The 16,999-nt window shown below is 36.3% G+C and overlaps 1 protein-coding gene across 1 annotated transcript in view; it reads left to right on the top strand.

The window, feature by feature from the left end:
• Positions 1 to 16,999, top strand: part of LOC142225759 (NACHT domain- and WD repeat-containing protein 1) — a 245,633-nt gene that overhangs the window by 201,272 nt on the left and 27,362 nt on the right. The window lies entirely within an intron of this gene.

The raw sequence follows: 16,999 nt of genomic DNA, 5'->3' as shown, positions 1-16,999 counted from the left end.
GTTCTTGTCCTTGGGAACCACCTGCACGTTGTTGGCGGCGTACCACTCCATGGCCTTTTTACCGTAATGGCAAGATGCCAAATCCGGCCAAAACAGTACGGAACAACCGTATTTCTTCAGGAAAGGCAGCAGACGTTTATTCAAACACTCTTTCACGTAAATTTCTTGGTTGACAGTCCCGGAAGCTATGAAAATGCTGCTTTTCAAGCCCCAGGTACAGATGGCTTGCCAAACCAGATATTTCTTTGCGAACTTTGACAGTTTTATGTGCTTGAAAATATCTGCTACCTTTCCCCTTCCTTTTGCCATATAAAACTCCTGTCCCGGAAGCTGCTTGTAGTCGGCTTTGACGTAGGTTAGGTTAGGTTAGGTTTGACGTAGGATTCGTCGTCCATTACCACGCAGTCAAACTTCGTCAGCATCGTCGTGTACAGCCTCCGGGATCGCGCTTTGGCCGTCGTATTTTGTTTATCATCGCGATTTGGAGTCACTACCTTCTTGTAAGTCGATAGTCCGGCTCGATTTTTGGCACGATGCACGTTTGTAGACGATACACCCAGCTTATTTGCGGCATCTCGAAGAGAGAGGTTAGGATTTCGCTTGAAACTACCGGCAACTCTCTTTGTCGTCTCAGCGGCTTCCGGTTTTCGATTTCCCCCCGATCCAGACTTCCTGGCTGTCGACAAACGTTTCCCAAACACTTTAATTACATTTGTAACGGTTGATTTGGCAACTTTTAGCGATTTTGCCAGCTTTGCGTGCGAGTAGCTCGGATTTTCGCGATGCGCGAGCAAAATTTTGATACGCTGCTCTTCTTGCTTGGACGGCATTTTGACAACTGAAGAGTGAATTCCAAAATCAAAATAGGAGCAACATTCTACACACACACACCTTCAAAATGAGGGGTGTTCAGGTTTTTTAAATGCAAAATTGAAAGAAATACGTCAAGCTTATATTGACCAATTTTTGACCGTATCACCCTTTATTTGGATATGCGGAAGCTCTGTGCAAAATGGGTGCCGCGCGAGCTCATATTTGACCAAAAACAACAACGTGTTGATGATTCTGAGCGGTGTTTGCAGCTGTTAACTTGTAATAGACCCGAGTTTTTCCGTCGATATGTGACAATGGGTGAAACATGGCTCCATCACCACACTCCTGAGTCCAATCGACAGTCGGCTGAGTGGACAGCGACCGGCGAACCGTCTCCGAAGCGTGGAAGGACTCAAAAGTCCGCTGGCAAAGTAATGGCCTCTGTTTTTTGGGATGCGCATGGAATAATTTTTATCGATTATCTTGAGAAGGAAAAAACCATCAACAGTGACTATTATATGGCGTTATTGGAGCGTTTGAAGGTCGAAATCGCGGCTAAACGGCCCCATATGAAGAAGAAAAAAGTGTTGTTCCATCAAGACAACGCACCGTGCCAAAAGTCATTGAGAACGATTGCAAAAATACATGAATTGGGCTTCGAATTGCTTCCCCACCCACCGTATTCTCCAGATCTGGCCCCCAGCGACTTTTTCTTGTTCTCAGACCTCAAAAGGATGCTCGCAGGGAAAAAATTTGGCTGCAATGAAGAGGTGATCGCCGAAACTGAGGCCTATTTTGAGGCAAAACCGAAGGAGTACTATCAAAATGGTATCAAAAAATTGGAAGGTCGTTATAATCGTTGTATCGCTCTTGAAGGGAACTATGTTGAATAATAAAAACGAATTTTGACAAAAAAAAATGTGTTTTTTTTTTGTTAGACCGGGGACTTATCAGCCAACCTGTTAAATCTGTTGTAATACATATGAAATAAAATATTTATGGAAGTCAAATCTTAAGGGGAGTTACATACCATGCGTTATGCGTGCGTACGTTGTATTCGAATGCGCTGACGAATACGAATCTTCAATTGAGTTACATTAGCTCCGTTCGAGAAACCGATAAATTTTGGGAATTATCACAAATTTTTACTGGATGTCGTTCGTTTGAAGCAAAAAGCCAGCAAAAGAGAGCCGGAGAGTGACTACATTTGACAGTTATCAAATAGAGAAATTGCAAGTTTCTGCTAGAGGTTTTTTCCCCAGCAAAATCTTGCAATCCATAGCATACGTTGCTAGCTGGTTGTTGATAACAAACAAAACAGCAGTACAATGTACATGTTCCACAATTACAACTACAACTTATAAAAACAAGATCTGTTTTTTGCTTTTAAAGTTTTAGAAGCTGAAAATTTTAGTGTGCAAACAGCTATTGGATACCGTTCGTATACTTTTCAGCAATTTTAAGCAAAGAGAGTAAAATACAGTCTTACTCTCCTGCTAGTTTTTACTGAAAAAGTACGTGAACAGACCTATTGAGATATCAACATAGTTCAACTTACCGGACAGACGTGTTCCTTGTTGCTGCGTCTAATTTTAAAAATATACCTCTTTCTTAGAGTTTTGTAATTGGTGTTTTGTGTGTACTAGAATTTCCCATCTGCATCCTTTCACTGAATTGGAAACGTATGAAGCTGTGAGTTATTCCTTAAAATTTCCTTTTTATACCCTCCACCATAGGACGTGCGGTATATTAACTTTGTCATTCCGTTTGTAACACATCGAAATATTGCTCTAACACTCCTTAAAGTATATATATTCTGGGTCGTGGTGAAACTTACGCTAACTTCCGAACGAAACAAACTATCGAATTGAAACTTGGCACAAGTAGTTGTCATTGATATAGGTCGGATGGTATTGCAAATGGGCCATATCGGTCCATTTTCAAGTATAGCCCCCATATAAACCCGCCCCCAGATTTGGCTTGCGGAGTCTCTAAGAGAGGCATATTTCATTCGATTTGGCTGAAATTTGGTACATGGTGTTAGTATACGGTCTGTAACAACCATGGAAAAATTAGTCCATAATTATATATAGCCCCCATATAAACCGATCCCCAGATTTGGCTTGCGGAGCTTCTAAGAGAAATAAATTGCATCCGATCTGGTTGAAATTTGGTACGTGGTGTTAGTATATGGTATTTAACAACCATGCCGAGATTGGTCCATATCGGTCCATAATCATATATAGCCCCCATATAAACCGATCCTCAGATATTTGGAGCCTCTTGGAGGAGCAAATTTCATCCGATTCAGTTGAAATTTGGTACATTGTGCTAGTAGATGGCCGTTAACAATCATGCGTAACTAGGTCCATATCGGTCTATAATTATATACAGCCCTCAGATAAATCGATCCCCAATCACACAAAAATTGGTCCATGTCGGTTCATAATTCCCCATATATGCGACCCGCATATTTCAATTCTGGCTCTCTAAGTAAGTAGAAGTAGAAGTTTCTACGCAATCCATGGTTGAGGGTACATAAGATTCGGCCAGGCCAAAAACTATAAAAGCAAATAAAAAAAATTGTAAACATCTAGAAAAAAGACAAATAGCCCAACAATCAGCTGAATACATCACTCAATGCATTGATCGTATCAACTGGTCATGTCTACCAAAATACTGGTCGATGGGTTGTATTTTACTAGTACTGAAGCCTACAGAGTTGCACTATAATAGTATATGTTTTTTGAGCGGGTCGATAATGCTGTTCGTTTGAGGTGTGTGTCTTTGATTAGTACTACAACATGAGTGGAAATCACCCTGTGTTAAATTAAAAAGAAGACACCACCAAATAGCATTGGTTCTTTCCGATTGAACAAGTTACAACGATTGGAAAAATCAAATGCTGAACTAATTTTAAGAAATGAACAATATCAAATTCTGTGTTCTCAACTTCGAAATGATGTGGAGATCATCAAGCAGAAATTACACAAGCAATCGGAAACCTTTGAAACCGATGAGGAAGAACTCCAACAAGAAATAGGTCACTTTGATCAGCCATCAACCAATCAACAAGTAATAAATAATAGTGATGCCAGATCTGAAAACTCCACAAACAAATAATCAATTTTATGTTCTCTATACTGAAGATGAAAACCACCCTGTTGCACCTAAAAAGGGAGTTGCAGCTCAATCAAATCCAGACCAAATAAAAAAATACAACTAAATCACCACCTATATTTGTTGACAATGTCTCCAATATACAACCATTGTTTTCTTTTTTTATCCCAAACTGTCCGTGACCAGTTTGATATAAAAACTTTGCGAAATTAACAGGTAAAGATTCATCCAAAATTCCATGAATCCTATAAAACAATTCTGTGGATTTTTGACAAAATCCCATAAGTCTAAAAGGAAAGCGAAAATACACATTTAAGGGGTCACAAATACATCTGTAGAAAAGATCTGGAAAATGTTTAATATTTATGTGATAGACCTTTTCGATAGCTTATTTTTAGACTTTGCCAAAACCTAGCATCCTCCGATTCAGAGCATCCTAGCATCCTCCGATTGATATTTTATTTTATTGTTTTGTCGCATTGAATCCTGATAATATCCTCACAAACATAATCGTGAAAACGCTTCAAGGCTCCTTGACTATCGTCTATTACAACGCCAAGCATATTCAGTAGGGGTCTGGTCAAATAACGCCAAAAAGAAGACAGTTGTATTGCTCAATTTAAAGACGATATCACCTGATGCCCCAACTTACTGCCCCTCTGACATAAACAAGTCTCCAGATCATATACATTTCTGTGTCTCAAAAGGTATCCCACCAGGTTCTGAAAAGTGTGTATCAACCCATGACATGTCATCTGCATTTTCAGCAGCACAAAGAGTATCAGAAATGCAAACTTCACAATACACAATAACAAAACTAAACAAAAATCTACCACTGAAACAGAAAATGGCATAACAGGTTGCTTAGAACACCTTGTAATTGTTATTCAAAATGCGTCATGGAATTCCACACCAAAGTACAGTTTTGTAAACCCTCCAAAAGTCTCAAATACTGTGTTAAGAAAACTATCGGAAAAGAGAAAGGCAAAAAAAACGATGGAAACAAACAAAACTACTCGAAGATAAACGTAAACTGAATAAAGCAAGTTTCGAACTTAAAAAATTACTGAAAACTTTAAATGTTAAAAAATTGAAAAAGAAATTAATAACCTAAGTAGCACTAACGGAGCTTCATGAAAATGGGTTTATGGAGCACCCAGAAAAAAGTGACCACTTCTTTAAGTTAAAATGAACTCATTGTGAAGAAAGTTGAACTTCGTATAGCGCCAAAGACATTTTTATTTGTTTGAACGATGTGATTTTCGTAGAAATTTGGTAGAATGCATTTCATATATTAGTTAACATTTTCCTATATTTATGCACCACTACACACAAAAAAATTTTCTGATTCAATCACGAAATTAATTTTTTAATTGAAATGTCTTAAATCACGAAAGTGAAAGTATCAATCACAGTTTTAATTGGGCATAGAAAAAACCTTGATTAAAAAACTAATTGATGTCATTAGCAATTTTCAATTAATTTTTTAATTGATTCAATTAAAAATTTAATTGATTTTGAATGCAAACCCCAATTATTTTGTATTTAAAAAGGTAACTATTTTCAATTACTTTCTGAATTGGCTTAGAGTTTTTATTTGGATTAAGAAATCTTCATCACTTTTTTAACTGTCTTAGTCTTCTGAATTTGATTAAAAAGTTAATTGTATCAATTAATTTTTTAATTAAAAATTTTAAAATTTTCAATCGTTGACTTGATTAACTTAATGTTTCTATATTGATTAAAAAGTTAATTGTATCAATTAATTTATTAATTGAAAAAACATTCAACTTCAATTAACTTTTTAATTGGAAATATTCTGGTGATATTTTTTTTCTTTGTATACTACAGAATGAAAAAATTTAACTGAATTGATTTCATATATGGAATGATTTTATTGAACTTTTTTCTTTCATTTGGACAAATCTTACATATTACTTCAAAATTAGAACTGCTTACCTTCGTTTTTAAATACAGTTTTATTTATTTATATAGGCATTTTTCTTCAATAAAAGACACGTTTTATTAATATATTAAATATATGTATTAATAATTAACAGCATCCACTGGCCTGAAATATTAGTTTAATATTCCACTATTTCCAATTTCCATGTAAATTACCAACTGTAAAACGTAATGCTTTTCTTCTTCTTGTTCCTTTCACTTTTAATAAGATGCTGCGTAACGATTTTGTCCTCCTTTTACAATTTCAATACCTACGAATATAAAAAATTATAAACCAATTTTTCACAAAAGGTTAGCGTCACTGTACGAATGTTACCTGATTATTAAAGATTCCAAAATGAAGACGAATGAAAGGGTTGTTCCCAGCAAAAAACTTGAGGAATTTTCATCAGGTTTGTAAAGGAACTTAGAACTTAATAGCACTTACAGTAGTGAGGAATTCATTGGTGAAATGAACAAGAAATGTCTCGCGAAAATGCACTTCTTTTATGAATCCTATTTTGCGCTTACATGAATGCTGACCGATAGGTATTAAAAAGGCAGTGAATGAAAGCGCTAATGAAACTAGTGAAAATAGGCTATGAAAACAGTGGTCCCCGAAGCGCATTTTGCCTTGCTAAATCAAAATGATGAAATACTTTTTTTAAATTTTTTTTATTTATTTTATTTTTAAACTTGTTTAAAAGTTTGCATTAAATCAGTGGTTTTGTAAACAAACAAAAAACTTAAACAATATTCAGTCTTTACAAGGAACTAATTCAACTATTTATAGAAAATAAAAATAAACTTAAAATGCTATTCCAATTGTAGATTGAAATGGAAAAAGTAGACAAGTATGTTTACGTCTAATCACTATCTATAATGTTGCTAGTTGCACCCTTTTTCTTTAGGGACTCGTTTTTATAATGCAGATTTTTTACCAATCGTATACATTTGCTGAAGTATTTATTGAAGTCCATTTTATTCCCATACTCAGTACCTACAGTTCTGAAAATAAAAATAATAAATTTGTCAGAATCAAGTCAGAGAAGGAACCATTGTAATACATACGGTATATTGTTTTCATAAACTTTGGATAGTCTAGAAGTCTTTTTTTCCCCTGCAGTCCAAAAACGTTATAGTCTAATAAAAGTTGTATATCAATCAAATATTTGATCGATTTTTATACCCTCCACCATAGGATGGGGGGTATATTAACTTTGTCATTCCGTTTGTAACACATCGAAATAATGCTCTAAGATATATATATTCTGGGTCGTAGTGAAATTCTGAGTCGATCTGAGCATGTCCATCCGTCCGTCTGTTGAAATCACGCTAACTTCCGAACGAAACAAGCTATCGACTTGAAACTTGGCACAAGTAGTTGTTATTGATGTAGGTCGGATGGTATTGCAAATGGGCCATATCGGTCCACTTTTACGTATAGCCCCCATATAAACAGACCCCCAAATTTGGCTTGCGAGGCCTCTAAGAGAAGCAAATTTCATCCGATCCGGCTGAAATTTGGTACATGGTGTTAGTATATGGTCTCTAACAACCATGCAAAAATTGGTCCACATTGGTCTATAATTATATATAGCCCCATATAAACCGATCCCCCTATTTGGCTTGCGAGGCCTCTAAGAGAAGCAAATTTCATCCGATCCGGCTGAAATTTGGTACATGGTGTTAGTATATGGTCTCTAACGACCATGCAAAAATTGGTCCACATCGGTCCATAATTATATATAGCCCCCATATAAACCGATCCCCCGATTTGGCTTGCGAGGCCTCTAAGAGAAGCAAATTTCATCCGATCCGGCTGAAATTTGGTACATGGTGTTAGTAAATGGTCTTTAACAACCATGCAAAAATTGGTCCACATCGGTCCATAATTATATATAGCCCCCATATAAACCGATCACTAGATTTGACCTCCGGATCCTCTTGGAAGACCAAAATTTATCGATTCAGTTGAAATTTGGTACGTGGTGTTAATATATGGCCTCAAACGCCCATGCAAAAATTGGTCGAAATCGGTCCATAATTATATATAGCCCCCATTTAAACCGATCCCCAGATTTGACCTCCGGAGGCCCTTGGAAGAGCAAAATTCATCCGATTCGGTTGAAATTTGGTACGTGATGTTAGTATATGGTATCCAACAACCATGCAGGAATTGGTTAATATCAGTCCATAATTATATACAGCACCCATATAAACCGATCCCCAGATTTGACCTCCATTGCCTTTTGGAGAAGAAAAATTCATCCGATCCGGTTGAAATTTTGTACGTGGTGGTAGTATATGATATTTAACAACCATGCCAAAAGTGGTCCAAATCAGTCCATAATCACATATAGCCCCCATATAAACCGATTCCGATATTTGGTTTTGGAGCCTCTTGGAGGAGCAAATTTCATCCGAGTCAGTTGAAATTTGGTACATTGTGCTAGTATATGGCCGTTAACAACCATGCCTAACTAACCTAACCTAACCTAGCCTAACTAGGTCCATATCGGTCTATAGTTATATATAGCCCTCAGATAAATCGATCCCCAATCACACAAAAATTGGTCCTTATCAATAATTGTATATAGCCTCCATATAAGCGACCCCCATATTTCAATTCTGGCTCCCTACGTACCATGCAAAATTCAATATCGATTCGTAATTATTTGTAGACTTACATACCTGTTTGTCTAATATATACCACGTATAGACTAACTCACAATTTAGAAAACGATTTAAGATACCACAACCCAAGTAATTCGATTGTGGATGACAGTCTTTCGTAGAAGTTTCTACGCAATCCATGGTGGAGGGTACATAAGATTCGGCCTGGCCGAACTTACGGCCGTTTATACTTGTTGTAATTGTTCTCTTCCCAAAATATGTTTAATTGTTGCAATCTGTGGGGTAAAATTGTATACAAATAAATTCGAAAATTAAGGTAAAATTTAGAGCTCTTAATATTACTTACCATTGGTCCTTTGGTATTCTCATCAATTTCGTCTTCAACTGACTCGAGTTCATCCTGTAAAGATATTGGAAAAATATCCTCGTATTTTAACTTCTGTATGCCTGGGGATAAATTGGATTTCACGACGGTTTTTATTTCGGATAACAGCTCAACAAGCTGTTTATTATGGTTAAAAGAATTATCTGTAAAATATATTCATGAGTAAAAATTTATTTGTATAGATGTATGGATTACCTTGTAGTTTTTCGACTTACTTCTTCAAGGCTTGAATTTCAATTGAGCTTGTTTTCATATTTTCTAATGACTTTTCCTGAATCTGTACCAGAATTCTGTTTTGCTTACCAATGAGATCTAAAAAAATATTAGAGCTTTGCTATTTTAAATATAAGTATATATCACATAATCATACCCTGCAGCTTTCGCAATTCAGTTTTGAGTATAGTAATTTCAGCAGAATTAGTTTTAAATACATCTGTTGATATATCGTATATTTTATTTAACTTTTCGAGAATTTGATCATATGGGACAACTTCGCCATTTGAAGCCTTGCGTTTTGTAGGTGCCATATTTTCTATTGATATATACATAATTGAGTAAAATAAATATGTAGTATATGAAATCTTAAAAGTTTTCTATTCTACTAAATGAATAATAGGTATTAAAACAAGTTCATTTTTAAATGGCAAAACGAAGAATTTCCCTATTATTTGCTCATGGCTAATAACAATTTCTTCAATTTTTTTAATATTGATGACACATATTCCCAAGTCTTTATATGATATTGGTTGTAGAAAAAACGGTTTTGAACTTAAAAATCTCTTTGCTTTAATTTCTCCTTCACCATTGAAACTTAATATCTGGGCAGGACAGTGTCCATCGATTAAACAAAAGCTGTAGTTAAAATTTTGACTAAAATGCCCTTTTTCTGTAGAATAAAAAATAATTTAACCCTTTGCATTCTTTTTGTAGCCTCTAAAAGTCTCCTTTCTATATAACGAAATGTGTGCAAATGTGTTACATAATTGTTCTTCAATGTATTGTGGCTTTTTAATAGATTTTTTAGGGATTTCATCATATTTTCAAAAGGGTAAGCCGTTATATTGCTAAGAGAACCGAATTCAATCGCAGTTTCTGCTAAGTGTAAAAGGTTGTGTACGTTATAAGTCACACTTTTAATACCATAAAATTTCGGAAAATCTTCCACAAATTTCTTTAATAACTTTTGTGCTAATAAAATTTTATTTTTGCAAATTTTAGGACCAAGGAGAATTCTATATGCGCATGCTAAACGTAGAAAGTGAATATACTGGTCAGCATCTAAAAATTATTTAAATAGTACTAATCCAGTGTAGAGACAAAACTGTCGAAATTCTACAGCCTTCCACCTAGAAAATTCTTCTATAGATCTCGGCTTTCTTGCAAACTCTCGTGGAAAATGTGCGGCAAAAGATAATAACAGAGAAGAAATGGAAAGCCTATCAGATGAAGATAAACGATATTGCAATTCACCTTTAAATAATTTAAAAATTATCTTTTTAGTTACCCCAAGATCCACTGTGTAATCATTTTAATTCCTAGACTTTCTAGAGACAAACCTTCACTGCCATACTTTTCGGAGTGGACATCTGTATCCAATCTTGTTTTGAAATCCTCGTCTGTTCGAAGTTTTGCAGCAGAGGTTCTAAACACAGTTACATTCGATATACTCATGCCTTCCTGGTAACATTTACTACACCCCTTCAAAGAATTGTGGCCCCTAATTCCACAAACGAAAGATCGTGCAGGGGCATCTGCTAAAAAAGCCCGAATTTTAACATTAATTTTATTTCCATTTACTTCAAGCCCCTCATTTTGAATTTTTTTCATTTCTGTTACAAAATCGTGTAGATATGTGTTTACATTAGCTGGTTTTTTCTTTCCCACATGTGTTTACATTAGCTGGTTTTTTCTTTCCCACATAGCTGCCTATTAAAAATACGTTTATTTCGGGGATATTAATAACGCGACATAAAATAGGCCACAGCCCTATTTCGCTGCTTTTAAATAAAGGAAGGCCGTCTATGCCTATATCAATTATAATTTCCATTTTATTTTGAGCCATTAAAATATCTGAAATTTTACTAATATTGTTTTGTAGCCCTATGTGGAAATATGTCCCAGGACATACCGTTCTCTTTGTTACATTAGAATACAAACCGATTAGCGTAGCGACACTTAAAGGAACATATAATCCTCTAGATTTTAATATTTTCAAAAGATCGGAAACACAAGCGACAGTCGGTCTATGTTGTAAGTACCACGCACGCAGTACATCTTTAATAGGTATAGGGTTGGGATATTCTTCATTAAAATTATTTGATGACGAATATTCCATCCTATCTGCATTGTCATATTCATCTGCATTATAATCTAATTGGCTTGTATCAAAATCTACAAGATTTTGCGAAAAATTAAGTGCCGTTACATTTTTATTTACTTCTTTACGTATGAGTCTATTTATCTGGCGTTTGCCTACCATTCGTTTTGCTTTTGTTTTCCCCATTTAAAAATGACGCAATGCACACAAAGTTTATATATTACTTACCAAATAAATAAATGCTCCCTATGTATTAAAGCAACAAACACGCGCGGTAACGACCTATCCACTCGACTTTCGCACTGTAACTAAACTCACAACGCTCAATTTTTACTCATGATCCAATCCTCGGCAAATATACGAAATTAATACTCGCTTACTTTAGTGCAACTAAGTAAATAAAATGGTATGCACTAAACGACATCGTGTCTGAAATGATGTGCGAGCACTGACAAAAGTTTGGCTTCGGCAAAAGCATTCTTTAGTGCAACTTGGTAAGCGAGTGTGGTTGCACTAAATAGTCTCTCGCTTACATAATTTGTCAAAATCAGCGCTTGTTTAATATTCCGTCTAGTTTTTTTCTTTCCAAGTTTTTATGCTTAATGACGATAAAATTAATACATGAAAATGTGTTGAATTTTGCGCCGAATAAACTGCGCCGAAAATTACTGCTTACAGTATACAGTGATCTTTTGTACTGCTTCCAAATTTATGAATATTTTTTGCTGGGAAGGTTGTCGGCCACCGTTCGGTGATTCGGGCTTTTTGTTAACGATCTGTTCGGCTGTCGTTAACGATCCACTGAATCGGCGTTCGTGGACGATGCTTCGGTATTGGTAAGTCGGGATTGTCGTAGATGATTCGACGTCGTTGACTAGTCGGTTGTTGATTAGGTTTTTGTGGTTCGTGATTGTCGTTGGTTCGGGTATCGTGGTTGACGATTCGTTAATTCGAGTCTGTCGTTAACGATCCATTGACACAGCGTTCGGTAGTTCAGGATTGTCGTTGACGATTCGTTGTCGTTGACTGTTCGGTTGATAAGTCGGTTCGGTGATGCAGGCTTGTCTTCAACGATTTGTTTCGGTAGTTCAGGTTTGTCGTTGAGGATTCGTGCTTGATTGTTGATTTGGTAACTCAGGGTTGTCGGTAATTCGGGGTTGCTGTTGACGATGTCTTGATAGGGTGGTCGTTGATAGGTTAATTTCGTGATCGTTGCTTCCTCGATGATGAGATGCTGGTGGTTCGTTGTTTGTTCGTTGATTGTTGTTCGTTGATTGTAGTTCGTCTGCTCGGTGATTCGTTGAAGCTCCGTTGTTCGGTTAGTAAACTAATACTAAGGGGAGATACACGAATGTAGAAGCAAGCTAATGGCCGAAGCGATCAGTGCGGAAGCAAGCTAATTGCCGAAACAATTAGTGCGGAAGCAAGCTAAAAACCGAAGCAATTAGTGCGGAAGCAAGCGAAAGCGGAAGCAAGCTAATTGCCGAAACAATTAGTGCGGAAGCAAGCTAAAAGCCGAAACAATTAGTGCGGAAGCAAGCTAAAAGCCGAAGCAATTAGTGCGCAAGCAAGCGAATGCGGAAACAATTAGTGCGGAAGCAAGCTAAAAGCCGAAGCAATTAGTGCGGAAGCAAGCGAATGCGGAAGCAAGCTAATTGCCGAAACAATTAGTGCGGAAGCAAGCTAAAAGCCGAAGCAGTTAGTGCGGAAGCAAGCTAATTGCCGAAACAATTAGTGCGGAAGCAAGCTAAAAGCCGAAGCAATTAGTGCGGAAGCAAGCGAATGCGGAAGCAAGCGAATGCGGAAGCAAGCTAATTGGCGAAACAGTCGGTAATTAAGCTAAAAGCCAAAGCAATTAGTTCGGAAGCAAGCGAATGCGTAAGGGGGTGAACTCCTTTTGATTAGACGGATCTATGCCAATTGACTTGTCCGTCTGTTGGAATTCTGCCTACCCACTAAAAAGGCTGCCCATATAAGGGGGGGTCACAATGAAGTGAATGAGAATTAACTCCATAGCGATCATGTTACCATGTAACTGGCATAACTCGGCAGTGAAAACATAATCGGCATTGAGTGATAATGGGCTATAGTGGTAGGCACAGTGGTTCACAGCAAGTATATGTAGAGGTGTAAAACGATTATAAGTAGTGGTACGAAAAATACGTATTTTTTTAATATCATGTGGAAGTGGGAGATAGTATGTACGGGCGAAATATATTTCGAACCGTTACACGTTTATCACAAAAAGTATATACTTTTCGTCCAAGTAAACTTCCTTACAGCGAAAAGCAAATGAGAAACGATCTTTGTTTGTCTAGAATTTCGTTTGGGGAGAAAGAATTATTTTTTGCGTGTAGAAATGAATTAGTGGTATACACAGAGAGTACAGATTGGTTGGGACGACCGAATTTGTTGCCAACCTCATTTTGGCAGTTGCAGCTACTATCACTTGGCAGTTGTGCCTCCCAAATAATTCGCTCATGCCAATCGAACGATGGCAAGGAAGACTTACATGACATATAGAGTTGGTTGTGCCAACCAATAAATTCTGCTGTAAGTACCTTCATCATTCGGTTGTGTCCATCAACTCTCGGAGTTCATACAACCGAATTACGAAAAAATTGGTACCCACATCCAATTTCAAATTTATCACGCTTAAAATGAAAGAACTGCAGTTTGAATCTCTATAAGTACTCGAAATTAATTTTTATTTATTTCATTAAATGGTCTCATACATGTAATAAAAACATATAATTATATTATTTATACAAGTGAAAAATATCGATATTTTATATATCTTTCGCACGATTTGGAATCCTGTAACAACAGACGGCAAAGTTTTACTCCTATTTGCGTGAAATTCAGCAGAGATACTTAAAATTTACATTTTAGCTAGAATATGCGAAATTTAAATCGGATCAGATTTAGTATAGCTCCCATGAAAATTTGGTTCCTCCAGATAAATAGCTCCTATGAAAATTTGGTTCCTCCAGATAAATAGCTCCCATGAAAATTTGGTTCCTCCAGATAAATCTTCACCATTGTAAAGCCGCTTGTGCTGCCTTAAAAGTTCTCCTGATGAAAGGAGACATATATATATAGTTCTTATTCAAGAACCATACATATATAAGAATAAGATATGTGAATTAAGCACTCCGGATTTCAAACTTTTGCATAATACCGGTAAAGATAAAAATCGAGAATGTATAATTGCTAAGAACGAACTAAACCTGTTTCTGCTTCCTTCATTAAGCAATGCAGACACTGTCGTAGCCAGTCTAGAGATATTCAAATGCAAATACTGGGTATCTTCGGTCTACATGGGACATGATAGGGAGATGCCTCCATGTGCCGTTAAGACCGTAGTTGCGTAGTAACCTGGTAGTTTGCAATAAGAGTGATGCACCAACCTTCGTCACCAAAAACAGGCAAGAGGTTTTGGACGTCACATTGGCCTTTCCGGAACTGAATGATAAGATATCTGAGTGGCAAGTTTTGAGGGAACATAGCTTCTCAGTTTACATCAGTTTCAAATTGACGGTTCGTACTTCAAAGACCCTATTTCCGCCAAATGTTAGGAAAGCTGATTGGAATAGGTATAGGGAATCGTTCAATATGATGATACCGGAAATACCAGAGACAAGTATAAGCACTGTGCAAGATATCCAACACGCAGTGGAGCGGATTACTAAGGCCTTCAACATCTCACTGAAAGCTGCATGCCCTAAAGGGAAGCCAAGGTTGAAAATTGACTACCATGGTGGTCTACGGAATTAAGTAATATAAGGAAATCGTGCAGGAAGCTCTTTAACAAAGCAAAGTCCACCAGAGCTCCGGAGGATTGGGACGCTTACAAGAAGGATACAAGCGAGAACTGGAATGTTTACTGCAGTAGTATTGAGAATACGTCCGAGGCTTCCAGACTACGGCAGGTACTAGCATCCACTAACTCCCGGAAATCAGACGGTTGAACCATGTATCGGAATCTAGAATAAAATGGGCGTTAAATAGCTTTGGGTCATTCAAATCCCCCGGACCTGATGGAATTACTCCGGTCAAAAGTCGTTTTCATACCTAAAGCAGGAAAAGCATCTTACTCGAGTGCGAAGGATTTCCGACCCATCAGCTTATCCTCATTCCTACTTAAGACTCTGGAGAGGATGATAGACATTTATCTTAGAACTAGCGTCGATTCAAGTTTGCTCTCGAAATGACAGCATGTATACTCGAATGGCAGGTCTACTTAGACCGCTTTGCATGAACTAGTCAGCTTTATCGAAAGCTCACTATCTGACTGATTGATTGATTGAATTTATTAGTTTTCGTATTACTTTCTGCATTACAAAAACTATAGGTGCGAAGTATAATGACTATTGTATAAGCTGTCATGATGTGGAGGAAAAGGAATCAATTAAACACCTCTTGTGCGAGTGTCCTGCTTTTTGTGTAAGGCGTAAGCGAATTTTAGGAGCATATAGCTTTAGATTACTGGCGGACCTGGAAAACGTTAACGTAAGCAGTTTGTTAATATTTTTGGAGCAATCTGGTTGGTTCAACAAACGTAACTAATAGAGAAGGTTCAGTGGTTAAGACTAGAAGTGCCCATATGCAATAGGTACTTTTAGTTAAATGTGGTATCACAATGGACTGAATAGTCTAAGTGAGCCTGAAATTTAATCGGGCTGCCACTTTAACCTAACCTAACATTTATGGTTTGGATTTATATATAGATTAACTGCAATAAAATCGTCTCAATGCTTCGACAGTACAAAATATAGTCACAGGCCTATACTGCCGTGCTAAGCAAAAAGGTCTTATCTCCATTTTAGTAGTTTTGAGATATTAAGCTTTTTAGTTTTTTTTCGCGCCTTTAAATTAAATGTTTTTTGAAAATTTCAAAAACTTATTAAAAACATATTTCCTTATGCAATTTTATTATCGTAGCAAATATGGGACATTTTTATGATAAAGTAGAGTAAATGGACATGACTTTCTTAAATACTTTATATTAACTTCACAGCCAACTAAAAGTCAAAAATGGCCCACTTGTCGTCATTCTAGCGATCTGAAATTTTGCACATTGACTTTTAACACCCATGTGTACACTTTGCAAAAATTTTAGGTCCCTAGGTCCACGACCTACTGTACCTCCCATACAAATTTTTTTTGTGTTTCGTATATAAGAAATTAAAAATAAAAAATTAAATAAAAAAAATAAATAAATAAAATATTTATTTCATATCAATAAAAACATATTCAAAAACAAGACAAAATCCAAATAGAGAAAAAACAAACATATCTAATTCATACATTAAACGTAAATTGAATTTATTGGTAAATTTAAAGGTTCAATCACTTTCTTCGGTCGGCGCAATTTCAGTTTCAGGAAGAGAATTCCAAAATGCCACTCTGTTGTTGGGCAAAATATCTTTGAGCTTTTTTATAAGGTCTTGTTTTCTTTTATTAAGTATACCACGAGGAATCGTTTTAGCTGCAGTTTTTAAAATTCAAGATTTTACTAAATCAGTAAGAAAAATGCATGAAATTATACATATTTGTTGCAAATTTTTTTATAACTTGATGGGGAAAAGCCCAAAGCAAATCTTCACAAAGTTTGTATTCCTTAAAATGGATTATTAAAGAAAAGTAATCGTGAAAAAATTACGTTTTTAGCTGCTAAGGGTGGGTATTAAGTTCGAGTTTAGCCGATAAAAACGTAATTTTTTCACGATTACTTTTCTTTAATAATCCATTTTAATAATACTCACCTTAAACTCGAACTT

This window comes from Haematobia irritans, chromosome 2, assembly GCF_050003625.1.
Source record: "Haematobia irritans isolate KBUSLIRL chromosome 2, ASM5000362v1, whole genome shotgun sequence".
NCBI classification, from domain to species: domain Eukaryota; kingdom Metazoa; phylum Arthropoda; class Insecta; order Diptera; family Muscidae; genus Haematobia; species Haematobia irritans.
This window is presented reverse-complemented; position numbering and strand designations above follow the sequence as displayed.